We start from the raw sequence: 17,236 nt of genomic DNA, 5'->3' as shown, positions 1-17,236 counted from the left end.
ATATCTTTAATTGCTTTTAGATAGGTGCTCTGCATTTCTGTCTTTGATCAATGAATCTCAGCACCTGATTGTATGTTTAGGTTTGTTCTCTAGACTCATTAAAAAAAAATCAGCTAAGGTGGTACAGTTTAGAAGATTGACTTTATTTTTTTATTTATTTATTTTTTAAAATTAATTTATTATTTTACTTTACAATATTGTATTGGTTTTGCCATACATTGACTTGAATCCTCCATGGTAATTATTACAAATCATGTGGGAAATTCAAGTTGCCTCAATTATGACAATTCCAGTAATGATATTTGTATTAGAACTTTACTATTTAGTTTTCAAAGAACCTATTTTATACAGGCTAGTATTTGCTGACTTTTCTGTTTTTTACATTTTGATATAATCTCAGGATATTTAAAAATATTTAATATAAAATGCTTTATTTTCATTTGTTGAGCTATAGCACATATTGTTTTCACATTATTCTACTTAGCTAGTAATCTGTTGTCTAAGTTTTTTAAATTAAGTGATCTTTGGTTTTTGTAAACCACTTATTCATGAAGATGGAAGATATTATATCAACTTGATGCTTATTTAATGCTTACTTTATTTAATAAAAATTTAATTTTTACCTTGCAGCAGAAAGCTTAATGAGCCCGACTGCTGTCTTTCAGAAAATATGAATGAAAGAGTGACATAATCTATTGCAAGGATTGGGTTCATAATCATAAAATGTGAGGGAGGGAAGAGATTGTTTTTTAACATAATAGTAGTGTAAGTCCACAATGTATACAATTTATCAAGTGGGTGGAGGGTAACGTATGACATATAAAGCTTATGTTTTCAAGAACATAGGAAATTTACACTCAAAGTTATTATTATTCTGTAAGCTGGAGCTACACGTAAGTCCATAAATCATCAGTAAATGAAAAGTTAAACTCTATTTACATGCAAATGTAATATGGTAAAGGCAACTCATACCGTGATGCTGCTTGCTAAGTATCCAAATTTCTAAGTTCACTTCACATTTTATGAGCGTTATTTTTGTTAACTATGAATTTTAATTTTATTTAATATGTGATATAAATTTATTATATATTTTGACAAATTTTTAATTTATTTGACAATGTATACTTAGTAAATCTTTTTGAAAAGAGGCAGAATACATAGTGGTTAAATGTCCTAGAGGACGGGATTCAATCCAGACCTGTGTTCACATTCCTGTTTTACCATTGACTAGATCTGTAACTTTGGACAATAGCTCTTGTGCTTCTGGTCTTTGTCCTGTAATCAGAATAGTGCCACTGTTTATGTCACACATTCTCTATGAAGATTAAATGAGTCAGTGTTTTTCAACCTTTTTTTTTTCCTCAAGTTTTTCTAAGGAAATTTTTAGATTATTTTCTTCCTAATTCCTCACTATTAAATTTTTATAGCATCGATATATTATATATCAGTTGAAGAACTATGGGTCTTTAGAGGGTCATAAATTACTATAACATGTAAGATATCTTTCTCTCCTCCCACCCCGAACAGATTTCTGCCCCTTAGGTTGATATTACCCCTGTTGAAGATACATGAAATAATCTGAACTCTTAATGAATGTTTGTTTGTATCACTCAGTATATCAATATATGGAGATTCTATTATAATTTATATGGCCTATAGATGCAAATTGCAATAAATCCTTGCGTGTGTATTAATAAAGTAGGATTTTGATTAAAACAGTTTTATTGAAGTTACGTATTCCATATAATAAGAAATAACAATTTTACTGAAATTTTAGTGTCTCTAAACATAGCCTTATGATTTTTATTAACTTTAAAGGCAACAACAATATTTTAACCCACATATAGCAACAGATTTATTACTTATGGAGACAGGTGACTGTGCTGTAAATAGATACATAATTCAATGTTAGAGTAACTCAGAAGTTTGCTAAAGAATGAGTAATCCTATGCATTCAGATTAATTCTACTTTGGCAGTATTTAGAAGTAATTTCCATATCATGAGGACATAAAATCACAACTCAGAATAATGTGAAATGGGAATAATAGAATGAAGTCTGTCATCCAGCAGGACCCAGATGATGCACACCACTTATCCATGTGCTCTTGTACATGGCTGGCCAGAGACATGGGGTCCCATCAGGATTTCTGCTTTACTCATCAGTACTAAGCTAAATTTTCCTTGGTATTGTTTGGTACTGCTGGGATCTCACCCCCTTTTTAAAAATTTTACAGTGACATCTAGAATATTAGTAAAAAAAAAAAGAGCTATATTTAGATTATATATTTTATTTTTGCCAAAATGAAATATATTTTGCAATGTTATGAGTGATACTATTATTGGAAGATAATCTACATATTACATGAAACAGGAGGTTGTGAAACAATTCATACTAATTCTCCTACAGCCACATCAAGATCTGTGGATGAGGTTGTTAAGGAAACTCTTTCAATTTATATTCGATAGTGGGTCACATAAAATTAGCAGTCTCTAAACTTTTCAGTATATTTAAATATTTAGTATTTCTTTTTGTAAAACAGGCCAATGTGCAAAATCATTGGACATTACTTTCCACATTTCTGTGTTAAATCAGAATAAGATGAGGTATTATACTAAGAAGAAATAATAATCTGGGAACATTTCCCAGGACTGCAAACAGCTTCATCTTACCCTCTGTGCTCCTAAATAGAGGACCTTTACATAACCATGCCAACAAAATGAATAAAACCTTTGATAATTAAAAAATTTGGATGATGAAGAAATGGGGACAAAATATATGAGAACATAATATTTGCATGAGGAATAATTTTTAGAAATTAAAACAAAAATATGTGGACCTCTGGTTCATGTTAAATTTTGAGATTGTATCAATCTCACCTGGTTTTATTAATAAAGAAAAATGAGATTTAACATTTTAAAAGAATTAAGAAAATAAAGCTCATACAAAATAAACATAAATCAACCAGTGGATATAAATGTGAATGCAATCAAAGAAGAGTAAGAAGGTTGAATATAATATGGTATAAAGCTGCATAACTGTAGAATTATGAAAAAAATGAAATAAAAATTAGACTACATTATGCATGTGGTCAGTGATTGAGAGCTAGCTCTAACCAGTTAGCCCACTGAAGGCTCACATGTCACCTGTATAACCCTGGATTAGAGGTCCCATAGGAAAGTGGAGAAATTTGTAGAACATCTGGAGTAGGAAGTGTAAGAAAAGAGATAAAACAAGTAAATAGAAACACCCAACACTAGATACGAATTCAAAGACATGAAATTTTAATACAATGAAAGTCAAAAACTGATACAACAGGGGGATCAGTCCCTTAACAAATGAATTAAAACATGTGCAGAAGCTGAGTTTAACTTAAGTTCCTGAAAGAATATTGGGGAAAAAATCACTAATAGTCAAAATGAAAAGGAAAAAAGATAAGCAGACAAATATGCATCAAGAAGTACATATGAAATCCATAGCCATTGATGTTTAAAAAACCTCTTCCCTTGTGCATTTACCTTAGGGAGTTTTCTGTGTCTGTAATATATCATATGAACAAAATTATAAAAACAACTCTCAAAGACAGAGTAAACTTTGTATTAGTCGTAATCCAAAGTAGAATTTGTGAATTAGGATTTAGTATTGAGTATTAAATCCAGCCCTCTCACTGAAATGAGCACAGTGAAATACAGGAGAATGTGAAAGAGAAATAAATGAAGATAAGTAGAAGATATTGAAAGATTCCAAACACTTCTAATAGGATGTCCTAGAGAAGATGATAGATGGAGTGGTAGAGAGGCTATATTCAAAATGATGGTGACTGAGAATTCTCTAGAATTAAATTTATAATTCTTCCAAGAAAAAGCTATCATGGACGCTTAACCAATACAAACAGATTTATATAAAAAAAAGTCCACTTTCATTTAACTGACAAATGTTAAGAATAGTGAGAAAATCCCATAGGTACTGGAGAAAAAAAGTGTGCTTTCTAATGAATTACAGACTACAATAAAGCAACAAAATGTAATGGGAAAATGGACTGGCATGTTCAGAAGAGGTGTGGGCAGACTGATCTACTAAACTAAAATTATATGGGCGGTCAAATTAATGTCTGAAAATAAAATCACATCAAAGATATTTTCCAAAGAAAACAAATTTTTGGAATCATGCTATCAGGAATGACTAGTAAGAGATTAACTACATATATAGTAATAATATGAAAAGTGCTAAAGACACAAACACACACATACACAATCCTCCCCTTCTTTTTTTTTTTTTACTTTTTATGTATCAAAACTCTCATTGTTTTAATTAAGAATTTAATTTTTAGGGCAGGATTAAATTCACAGCAAAACTAAGGGGGAGGATAGTGATTGCCCATAAACCAGCTAGACAGATGCCTGTCTAGCTCCTCCATTATAGCTCCTTCATTATCAATATCCCTCGTCAGAGCTATGCATGTGTTACAATTGATGAACCCACATTGACACTCCAAGCTCACTTAAATTTTATAGTTTACAGCACCATTCACTCTTCATTTTGTATATTCTATAGATTTGGACAAATGAATAATGATATATATCCATCTTTATAGTCTCATGTAGAATATTTTTAAGTGTAAAACTCCACTATACTTTGCCTAATCTTCCCTCCTGCCATTTCCCACCCAAACCCAGGCCATTACAGATCTTTATACTGTTTTCATAGTTTTATCTTTTCTAGAATATTGTATAATTGTGTGCTGTGTGCTTAGTCATGTCCGACTCTTGTGATCCCATAGACTGTAGCCTGCCAGGCTCCTCTGTCCATGGGATTCTCCAGGCAAGAATACTGGAGTGGGTTGCCATTTCCTTCTCCAGGGGATCTTCCTGACCCAGGAATCGAACCTAGGTCTCCTGCATTGCAAGCAGACTCTTTACCTACTGAGCTACAAGGGAAGCCGGTTGTATAATTGGAACCACATAATATGTATCCTTTTCAGATTAATTTATTTCTTTTAGTAATACTCATTTAAGGTAACCCCATGTCTTTATGTGGCTTGAGGAGCTCTTTTGTTATTTTTTAAAAGCATTGAATTATATTTCATTGTTTCATATACTAAAGGATATGTTAATCACTGCCAAATTTGGCAAATGTGAAAAAACTACCATAAACATTTATGCACCAAATATTGTGTGGACATATGTTTCAACTTTGTTTTCTGGATTGTATGATACAGATGTTTTTAATTTTGAAGGAAATTGTCAATATTCTTCAAAAGTGGCTTGCCACTTTGCTTTCCCACCAGCAATGAGTGAAAGTTTCTGTTGCTTCTCATCTCCTTGGCATTGACTGTGTCAGTATTCTAGGTTTTAGCCATTCAAGTAAGTGTGTATGCTTCCTCATTGCTCTTTTAGCTTGTTTGCTTTTTCTTTTATTTATTTATTTATTTATTTATTTTTTTGTTTTTATGCTTTTTCTTAATGATATGCAATGTGATGCATGTTTTCCTGTACCTTAATTTGCCATTTGTATATTTCTCTTAGTTGGGATATCTGTTAAGGTCTTTGACTTATTTTTTAATTGGTTTGCTTGTTTTCTTATTGTTGACTTTTAAGAGGTCTTTGTGTATTTTGAATAACAGTCCTTTATCAGCTGTGTCTTTTGGAAGTATTTTTTCCCATTCTTTGGCTTATTTTCTAACCCTCTTGCCATTGTCTCTCTTAGACCAAAGTCTTTTAATGAAGTCCGAATTGTCAATTATTTCTTTCATGGATTGTGCCTTTGGTGTTCTATCTAAAAAGGCTTTGCTAAACCCAAGGTCATCTAGGTTTTCTCCTGTGTTATATTCTAGGAGTTTTAAAGTTTTGTATTTTGTTTTTCGGCTTGTTTTCTTTTTTGTGAAAGGTGTAAAGTCTAGTTTTTGTGAAAGTATAAAGTACATGTCTATAGCGGCTGTACTAGTTTGCATTCCCACCAACAGTGTAAGAGGGTTCCCTTTTCTCCACACCCTCTCCAGCATTTATTGCTTGTAGACTTTTGGATAGCAGCCATCCTGACTGGCGTGTAATGGTACCTCATTGTGGTTTTGATTTGCATTTCTCTAATAATGAGTGATGTTGAGCATCTTTTCATGTGTTTGTTAGCCATCTGTATGTCTTCTTTGGAGAAATGTCTGTTTAGTTCTTTGGCCCATTTTTTGATTGGGTCATTTATTTTTCTGGAATTCAGCTGCAGGAGTTGCTTGTATATTTTTGAGATTAATCCTTTGTCTGTTTCTTCATTTGCTATTATTTTCTCCCAATCTGAGGGCTGTCTTTTCACCTTGCTTATAGTTTCCTTTGTAGTGCAAAAGCTTTTAAGTTTCATTAGGTCCCATTTGTTTAGTTTTGCTTTTATTTCCAATATTCTGGGAGGTGGGTCGTAGAGGATCTTGCTGTGATTTAGTGTGGAGATTTCTTAAAAAACTGGAAATAGAACTGCCATATAACCCAGCAGTCCCACTTCTGGGCATACACACTGAGGAAACCAGATCTGAAAGAGACACGTGCACCCCAATGTTCATCGCAGCACTGTTTATAATAGCCAGGACATGGAAGCAACCTAGATGCCCATCAGCAGATGAATGGATAAGGAAGCTGTGGTACATATACACCATGGAATATTACTCAGCCGTTAAAAAGAATTCATTTGAATCAGTCCTAATGAGATGGATGAAACTGGAGCCCCTTATACAGAGTGAAGTAAGCCAGAAAGATAAAGAACATTACAGCATACTAACACATATATATGGAATTTAGAAAGATGGTAACGATAACGCTATATGCAAAATGGAAAAAGAGACACAGAAATACAGAACAGACTTTTGAACTCTGTGGGAGAATGTGAGGGTGGGATGTTTCAAAAGAACAGCATGTATACTATCTATGGTGAAACAGATCACCAGCCCAGGTGGGATGCATGAGACAAGTGCTCGGGCACTGGGAAGTGCACTGGGAAGACGCAGAGGAATCGGGTGGAGAGGGAGGTGGGAGGGGGGATCGGGATGGGGAATACGTGTAAATCTATGGCTGATTCATATCAATGTATGACAAAACCCACTGAAATGTTGTGAAGTAACTAGCCTCCAACTAATAAAAAAAAAAATAAGATAATAATAAAAAAAAATAAGATAATAAAAAAAAAGAAAGTACATGTCTAGATACATTTTGTGAATATCCAGATATTCGAGCAATTTGTTGAAATTTGTTGAAAAGACTTTTCACTTCATTACATTGTTTTTGATCCTTTGTCAAATATCAGTTGGCTATATTAATATGGATATATTTCTGGACTCTATATATATCACTGCCACTTTGTCTAGTCTTTGGAAAATACTGAACTGCTCTATAGCAATTCTTGAAGTTGGGTAGTGTCATTCCTTGCAGTTTGTTCTTCTGCAATAATATGTTGGGTATTTTGGGTCTAATGCCTCTCTATGTAAACTTTGGACAGTTGATAGCCACACACTAACTTACTGGGATTTTGATTGGGATTAAATTAAATCTATAGATCAAGTTATGAAGAACTAATATCTTGATAATACTGAGTTTTTCTATCCATGAATATGGAATATCTCCCCTTGTACACTACTTTAAAAAATTTGCCTATCAAAGTTTTGAAGTTGCCTGTATCTCAACACTGTACATATTTTCTCAGATTTATATCTAAGTATTTCATTTTGGAGGCTGGTAACATAAATGATGTTTCATTTTTATTTAAAATTCCACTTGTTCATTGGTGAAATGTAGGGAAGCAATAGTTTGTTACCCTTGTATCCTGAAAACTTGTTGCAATTCATTTATAGTTTTTTGGGTGTTTTTGTTGATTCTCTCAGATTTTCCACATAGATGATCATGTCATCTGTCTTCAGAGACAATTTTATTTCTTCCTTTCCACGCTGTGCATCTTTTGTTTTCCTGCTTGTATTATTACATTAACTAGGACTTCCAGGACAATGTTGAAAATGAGGAGTGAGAGAAGACATTCTTTCTATACTTGGTTTTATTAGGAAAATTTCTAATTCCTCACCATTAAGTATGATCTTAGATTTAGGGTTCTATTTTTTTTTTTTTGGTATATATTCTTTATCAAGTTGAACCCCTCTATTTATACTTCACTGAGAATTTTTATCATGGGTTTAAATTGCTCTCCGTTTTCTAGTTTCCTAAGTTGAAAGCCCAGATATAGATTCTTGACCTTTCCTCTTCTTTGATATATGCCTTTAATGCTTAGTTACCTCTCAGCAGTGTTTTCATAGCATTCCAAATACTTTGATCAAGTTTTGTTGCTTTTTCATTTGATAAAGTTGTGTCGCCTTTTCATTTAATTAAAAACACTTTATTTTCCTCTTGAGATTTCATTCTTGAACTGTATATTATATAAAAGTATGCTGATTAATCTCCAAATATTTGGGATATTTTCTGTCTTTCTATTCTTGATTTCTAAATAATCACAAGGCATCCAGGAATGATACCTGACAAAAAGCCCCACAACTTCATTGAAAATATTCAAAGAAATACTTTCTTTGAATATTTACAAAAGAATACTCCTAAGGACTAGGAGACAAATGGATATTACATGCCCTAAGGTTTATCACAATTAGTAGCTTTAATCGAAACCCACTATTGGAATGCTACTGATATTTAGGAAAGTTTAATAAATGGGCAAGTGACTGGATGCTACACAGAAAGGAGTAATAAAGCTAATTCCAAGAACAGCATTTTTTAAAAGATTTCTTCTTTGGTCAAAATCTTAAGCTAGTATGAATCTTTCTAAATCTTTCCGATCTCCAATACTGGCTAACAAAATCAAATAAAAGCTTAAAACATAGTCAGCTTGACTCACAGAACGTGTTCTGTCAACTCCAAAAGAGATAAAAATGTTTCTTAGGCTACTTGACTAGGTTCATATTATGTTTTTTTTTTAAAAAACTAAAACATTTTTGACTCTGCTATAAAGTGAGAGTCGCTCAGTCATGTGCGACTTTTTGCGACCCCATGGGCTTAGTCTGTGGAATTCTCTAGGCCAGAATACTGGAGTGGGTATCCTTTCTCTTCCCCAGGGGATCTTCCCAACCCAGGGATCAAACCCAGGAGGATTCTTTACCAGCTGAGCCACGAGGGAAGCCCAAGAATACAGGAGTGGGTAGCCTATCCCTTCTCCAGTGGAGCTTCCCGACCCAGGAATAGAACCGGGGTCTTCTGCTTCACAGGTAGATTTTTTACCAACTGAGCTATGAGGAAAGCCCTATTTTTGCTATAAAGCTAACTAATATACATTAAATTCTGATATAATATTCTAGCTCAGAAACACCTATAAAACCATCTAAAAGCAAGGCAATGTTCACATCTTCAAACTAATTTAAAATGAAAGAAAAATAAATGACATTTTTAACTGTTTAAATATTTGACAGATATGCACATGTTACTTATATTAAATACATTACAATTCACATTATAAGCAGAGTTCATATTTCCAGGAATTTCACAGTGTCTTTCTTAACAAACCAATTGATAATACTTGTTTATATGGGGCATGTTGCTCAGTAATTGTGTGGAGGCATTATATATTCTTCTGTAATAGTCTCATGCATGCTGTTCAAATAAGCAAACAGACTATTCAAAAGACCAATTCTCTAAATATATATAAACCCCAAACTTGAAATATAAAAATTACCACACCTGCTTATTAGAAGTATCTTGTTAATATATCAGCAGGATAGAATATATTTTGTTTGCATTCAATTACAAAAAAATAAAGAATGATCACTTGCCAATAGTTCATATTGCTGCCAAAATATGTTTATGTAAAGGAGTGTATAAAAATGCAAACCATAATAAAATAAGTATAAAAATTAATACATGCCCAAAGGTAACTGGTCTGTCTGCTTGCCAAACTATTGAATAATACTATTTCATTTTTATAAGTTTAGGAATGTCACCTATCCAAAAGCTAATTTTGAAAAAATACTGATTTCTGTATTTCCTACTTAATTATACAGAGTGCCTGATTATTTTTTAATGAAATATCTTTTTGCAAAATATTACATTGATCATAGTTATTTCCTATAGGAAAATGCACCTTTTACTTAAGATGATGCATTATTTTTATTCCAAAGGGATAGATATAATTGGTATATTATGTTTTCTTAATGTTGATGGTAGTATACATTTTTATTATTAAAATTTTAATCTTTAAGTATTCATGAAGAAATAGCAAGTATTAATATAATGGTTTTGGTAAACTTTTTTTGTTACTGAATATAAAATGAATGTTTTTGACAAATGTGTATATTCTGTATATTTTCATTTCCTGACACCTGACAAGATTAGAGTCAGTGTTTACCCTGAGTCACTTTTTCTTATCAATTCTAATATTATAAACCTCTAAGTGAAAAGTAAGTTGAAGATATGTATATATATGTGTGTGTGTGTGTATGTGTGTTAGTAACTTCTTTCCGAAAATTCTACATTGACATTTAAAATAAATGACCACAAAATGGTCATGGGCCCCATTTATTTTTTTACAAACTTAATATATATTAACAAGCAATTATATGTAAACCCTTTGCATATGATTATAGTAAACCTGATCAAAAATATGCACTACAACCTTTTTTAAGAAACAAACTAAATTAACCAAGAAATGGCATAAAAAAGTAAAATATTAAGAATGTTTAAAGAACACTTAATGTTTCCTATCTTAAAATAATTAAAATGGTAACAGGTAAGTAGTGAGCCAGTTATATAAATAATATAGTGTAAATAATAATATATATGTAATAAAAAATTGAATAGAAGAATTGAAATTCAGTGCAGAATTTAGCTGAGCTATCTTGGGGAGAAGAAAGATTGTTAATAATTTGTGAAACCCACAGGTATATCTTATCCTGTGGAAATAAACTGTGTCCAGGTTATATACTTAAAGATGTACTTCCATGAATTGATTCTGGTTCCTGTTTTATATTTGTTCTTTTGTGTTGCTATTGTTAACCCTGGCAAATATGCCAAATTAGAACCAAGAAAGATCCATTGCAATGTTGACAATGCTTGCTTGTCAGCGTTCATCGTGTTTTTCACAAATACCAGAGAACAAGCGTCTCTACTGCTATTTAACAAGTGACTCCAGTTCCTCTCCAAGTGTCTCCCAAGGCACAACCAAAGTATTGTGAAGCCTTTTCTTATTGCTTCTTCCAACATTTTGCTCCCTCTCTTTCACCTTTAGGGCTATATTCCTACTTCATCAGCCTCTCATTTCCCTTCTAGAAATTAGTTTTCCTAAGTAATCGTTGTTATACACTTTAGAAGTCAAGCATGCAGAAGAGTTGATAATGTAAGTCACGCTCTGCCTTGTAATCAACCTTCAACCCTCTCACCTAAAATATATCATTTATTTAAATTCTTCTAATTGCAAATTGTTATATATATTGTGTATATATATATATATACATATATATATATATATATATATATATATATATCAGCCCATTATTGTCAATGTTATTCAGATAATTTTACTTTCTTTTATATTTGCAATTGTTTCTTAGTTATGGGAAAAAAACTAGTTGATTTTCCTTTTTTTCTGTTGTGTGTTATTTTTGGTAATTTCTAGTTCTTAGCTTATTTATATAAATTTGAAAATTATATTTCTTGTTCAAATTAATTTGGACGGATCTATTCATACCTTACTACAGAAACTGAACTATTTTCACAACCCCCATCCTGTTCATTACCTCTCTTATTTTGCCCCTCAAATTTGAAAGTGTGTGCATCCTTTTCTGAAGTAAAATTATTTTCATAACTTTAAAAGTTGTTTTAAAATTTAAAAATGATCTAAAGAGTTTTTATTTGCTATAAATGTATACTATTGCTAATTACAGAAAAATTAACTTGCTTCTAAATTGTGTTTCCATTTCTAAAGCCCCATTTCTCTTATCCATACACTTAAAAGAGGTTTCTCTTAGAAATTAAGGTCAAACAAGCTAGGTTTTACTTTGCTTTATTCTAAACTATAATTTTATAATTTCTGTGCCAACTCTGTAATTTCCACCCCTTTTCTATATACACATGAATAATGTGCCTTCCTCTATACTTAAAAAGGAAAATATTTTAAAAACACATTTTCCCAGTATTGGGAGAGTGTGTAATTTCCTCAGTTCTATCTCTCGGCAACAAAGATTTGAAACGGCAGACCAGTGTTGCAGCTTGGTTACAACTCAGTTTTATTCGGCAAGAAAATGATAGTACACCCTCGAGGCATGAGGGCAGGCCACATATCAAAAGAGAGAGGTTCAGTCTTGGCTTCTCTTTTTATATGTTTTGTCTCCTCCCCTTGAGCCTGCCCTGTGTAAATTGGGGTAGCCAGGAAGGCTGTTTCACCTGAGGTTCTCACTCTGGTCCTCAAATTTTCTTTTGTTCCATTTTCTCGGGCTTTTTCCTTTCTTTGTCTTTTAGCCATCACCATTTTGGACTCCTTTTTCCTATTCTAACTACCTAACACCAGGATAATTTTTGTTTCTCCCTCATTCACCCAGGTGTCTGACTCAGCTCCAGTTTTGAGCAGTGATTTTAAATTCACTCCCCACCAGTTATCTGGGCACATGTACTTAAGAATAAGATGAAATGGTTCTTCTGTCTTCTGTTTTGGCAGTCATGTCAATTCTAGGCATAAGGTATGCTATACATGATCTTTTTGAGTCTGTGAGTATCTGGAAAATGTCTGTTCTTTCCCTTCCACTTCATTGATTATCTGGCAGAATATAGAGTTCAAACTCTCAGATAATTTTTCTCAAAGTGCCATGGAAGCTTTCCTCATGATTTCTGGAAACCTTATTTTGTTTTAACTCTCTCATGCCAAGGCTTGATCACATTTCTTTACAAGTCACCTTTTTTTTATGACCTCAAATTTTTTAATTTTCATGAGGCTAAACCGTTGGGTGTTTCTTCCATTCCTCATGCTTACACTTAGGGATTGCTGCACATCTGAAAATCTGTTTTCTCTTACTTGGGACACTAGCTCCTATTATTTCTTTAATAGTTGTCATCTCCTTTTTATTTATTTATTTCTTTCTGATTTTTTTCTGAAACTTGTGTGTTTGCTGGTTTATGGATATAACTTCTTTGTCTCTCATGATTTGTTACATTTTTTTTTATCCCTATCCTCTAATTCTAAGAGTATAGACATTTTACTAACTACATTGTCTAACTCACATCTTTTCTAGAGTACCATGGACAGGCTTTAAAACCCACTGAGTGCCTCACTATATGGATTCTGGGCTCTGGCTGCCTACTCAACTATTTTATCCATAAATTCACTCCCTAGCCATGTACATTCCTAACCTCCCGGTAAGTCTAAATAGGAACTCCTAGTGTCTTCCTGTATCTTTGTTGGATAAATCTCACTTATAAACTTTTCTTCATTGATTTAGTTTTTAATTACATACGTGTTGTGTGTGCACTCAGTTGCTCAGTCATATCTGACTCTTTGTGACCACATGGCCTGCCAAGCTCTTCTGTCCATGGAATTTTCCAGGCAAGTTGCCATTTCCTACTGCAAGGGATCTTTCCTACCCAGGAATCTAACCTGCATCTCTTGAATCTCTTGCCTTTGCAGGCGGATTCTTTATCATTGGGCCACCTGGGTTAGCTTCTGTTAAGTTCTGCTTCTCTCCTAACTTTTACTGTTCTCCAGGTAGTCTTACCTGTTTCCACCTTAATATAGTAAATGTTTAAATGTAGTTTTGGAGCAAGCAGATAATTTACAGAAAAAATCAGTTAACTATTCATAGATGGCGGCAGAAATTAAACTCATGTTTTCTCATCTAAATTGAATATTCTTCCATTGATGTGCTTTCATTATCATTTTTCCACTTCCCTTTTACTTGTTATATAACAATAAATGTAAACAATGACAGAAAGCATTGTGGTTTTCCTCCTTAAGGCAAGAAAGGTGAGAGAGGTTGGTTTTGGTGAATAAAGAGGAGGTGGCTGAGAGAATGTCAGCTTGACCCTGGTTTTGATTTTGTGTATCTCCTACCATCATGTCCAAATTACAGAGTTACACTGCAATTTTCATTTTCTAAAAAAATACCTTCATTTCCACTACCTTATGTGGTTGCACAACACTCTATGTACAGTGACCACTGAAATTAAAAAAATGATGATAGGCATATTTAAACAATTTTCCAAAAACTACATCTGTAGTAATTGGGAGAGATGAGATTAGCACTTAGAATAGTTACCTCAATTTCTAGTGCTCTTTGTAACTATTTCTCTAGCAGTTTCATAAGAGACAAAAGTAAAACTATAAAGAGAGATATAAAAGTACAATTCTGATGGAGATGTATAATTAAAATTCTGAGTATTTATTTAACCATCCAAACTAACTTTTTCATGATTCCTTCCTTATTTTCAAATTGTGGATATAAATGTTAGATCCATAAGCCTAAATTGGGTAGCACTCCTAATATAAAATTTTACTAAAAATAGATTTTCAGTAAATACTAATTCTAATTTAGTTTATTATTTAACTTCAATATAATTATCTTCATATTATATAAAACACATAGGTCTTTTTATGTGAACTGAAAGAAATACCAGGTGTTTTCAGGCATCTTGTCTAGTTGAACAGAAACCTACTGCAAAAATAACCTTTATATTATTAAATATGGACTATCTTTCTGATTTGGAAAAAAAGCTATGATAAATTGAAAATCCAGTTGTACCTCATTTGAGACATCTTACACATTAACTTTATTTCTGTGAAAGCTAATTCTTGATTTGGCAAATCAACGTATAACCAGTCCCAAATAATTTGGTGAAACAGATTGTACAGTGCTTTACTAAGAATCTAATTACTGTAAGATTGCGCTTTGCTTAGTTGCTCAGTTGTGTCTGCTCTTTGTGACCCCATGGACTGTAGCCCACCAAGCTCCTCTGTCCATGAGGATTCTCCAGGCAAGAAGACTGCATGGGTTGTATTGCAGTTGCAGGAGGAGGGTTGCAATGCCCTCCTCCAGGGGATCTTCCCAACCCAGGGATCAAACCCAGGTCTCCCACATTACACGTGGATTCTTTACCATTGAGCCACCAGGGAAGCCTGCTGTAAGATTAACTTGTAAAAATATATGTTTGATAATCTTTGTCAAGAGTGTTATAAAAAATGTCACAACTATATATTCATCACTATTGCCAAACTCCATTAGTATACAAAATCATATTATTTTGTTAATAATTCTGGATGTAACTTGTAAATTTGGTTATCAGAAAAAGTTTCAAAATGGCTATTAAAAATAGAAAGTGTGAGGAATGTCCCATATAAGAGAATTGCTCTGTAATGACTATTTAATATTTTTTACCCTAATATAAACTAATTTGCCACATATGCTGTGTAAAACACTTGCCATCCACTGAAATTATTGTGCTCTTTCTTATTTGTACTATAGTTAGACCAAAGGAAAAAGGAAAAAGAATGCCTTCTCTGGATAAATAGGAAAAGAAATTGTGTAGAAATTAGAGACATGTAAAGAAACCAGATGATACAACTGTTAAAACTAGCAAGTCTAATAATATTGGTTTTTTTGGAGCTGAGATTTGGTTTAATTTACTTGCTACAAATCAAAAGCCAACAGATTCACTGAAAAGGTTTTATCTACAGTGATTCTTTGGGACTATTTATTTCGGACTTCAAATTATATCCTATAAACCATTTGTTATCAGACTAACAGAACACAAACTCTTTATTCATTTTCTATTCATGAAACTATAGTGCAAAAAGTGAAGGTTAGTTTTTAGGTCTCTCTGTAACTCTTAGCATTGACCTTTATTATATAAATGTCCATAGCTGGCATATTGCTAATATAATTGGGAATCCTATGAGTCTTTGACTTTTGAGATAGTTGGAAGAGTGAGTATCAAATATAAATGCTGTGGTTTCATTGGACATTTCATTATTAATTTATAATTTAATGTTTTATCAGAAAGTGTGAGTTACAATAAACATTCTTTGAGTTTGTGAGTTACCTGGTATATAATACATAGTGAATTTTGTTAATAACCCTTATTTGTTAGAAAAGATGTGTTGTCTCTAATTTTTGTAGTAGACTTCAAAGAATGCTTTGTTTCTTCATTAATCTATTTTGACTTCTATATTTTAAATTTCTATCTTTTCACTGATTTTCTTTTTCTTTTTCTTTACAGCTGAGTAAACTTGCCAGAAGCAAGGTACTTTGCTAATACATGACAGAAGAGTCAACTGGAAAAAATGCACAACATAAAAATTGAGAGTTAAGTTTTATTTGGTGGACAAAATTGAGGACTTCAGCCTGAGATGCAGCCTCTCCAGTAACTCTGAGGGATTGTGCCAAAAACTGAAGGTAAGGGAGGAACCAAGAGATATAGCAGTTTTTGCCACAAAGATCAGGTATTCTGAACTTCAAAAGATTACTGTTAATTAAAGAAAACCAGATACCTCAATAGACTTCCCTTGTAGCTGATAAAGAATCTGCCTGCAATGCAGGAGACCCAGGTTCAATTCCTGGGTTGGGAAGATCTCCTGGAGAAGGAAATGGCAACCCATTCTAGTATTATTGCTTGGAGAATCCCATGGACAGAGGAGCCTGGCAAGCTTTATAGTCCATAGGAGGCTATTAAACCACCACCAGATACCTCAAGTTAAAGAATTTAGTACTTTTCTGTGTATGGAAAGAGTCAAAAGTCTGGGCCCATTGAAATCATTCCTTTGATTTGCAAAATAGCCTGTTCCTTCCCATGCTGAATTTCCTCAGGGTGTGCCATTAGGGGTCGCTACAGTGGCTGAGAGCTTGCCAGCAGGCAGCCACTTTTATTTCCATCTTGAGTTCCCTCAAGGCTCATGTCAGGGCAGTCTAAGGGCTGCAGCATCCATCAGGGCAGCAACAGCCTAAAGGGGATTTGTTGTGAATCTCACATTTTCATGGGATTCTATGATAGTATAGACTCCTGACATGAGCAAATCCAAGTTTTTAGTAGAAGAAAACATCTCCTATTTAGGCACTTGGAATTCCCACAATGCAAAAATAAAAACAAGCCTAAAAACTGGCCACATTTCAAGGAGAAAAAAAAAAGAACCATTATTGAGATGTGTAAACTGAAAAAAAAATTTTCTATAGCCAGGAAATTCCCAGGAATGTAAAAAATTATTCCCATGGAAGTATTTAAAGAAATGAAAGTTGGGAATAA

This window comes from Cervus canadensis, chromosome 9 (assembly GCF_019320065.1).
Source record: "Cervus canadensis isolate Bull #8, Minnesota chromosome 9, ASM1932006v1, whole genome shotgun sequence".
Classification (NCBI taxonomy): domain Eukaryota; kingdom Metazoa; phylum Chordata; class Mammalia; order Artiodactyla; family Cervidae; genus Cervus; species Cervus canadensis.
This window is presented reverse-complemented; position numbering follows the sequence as displayed.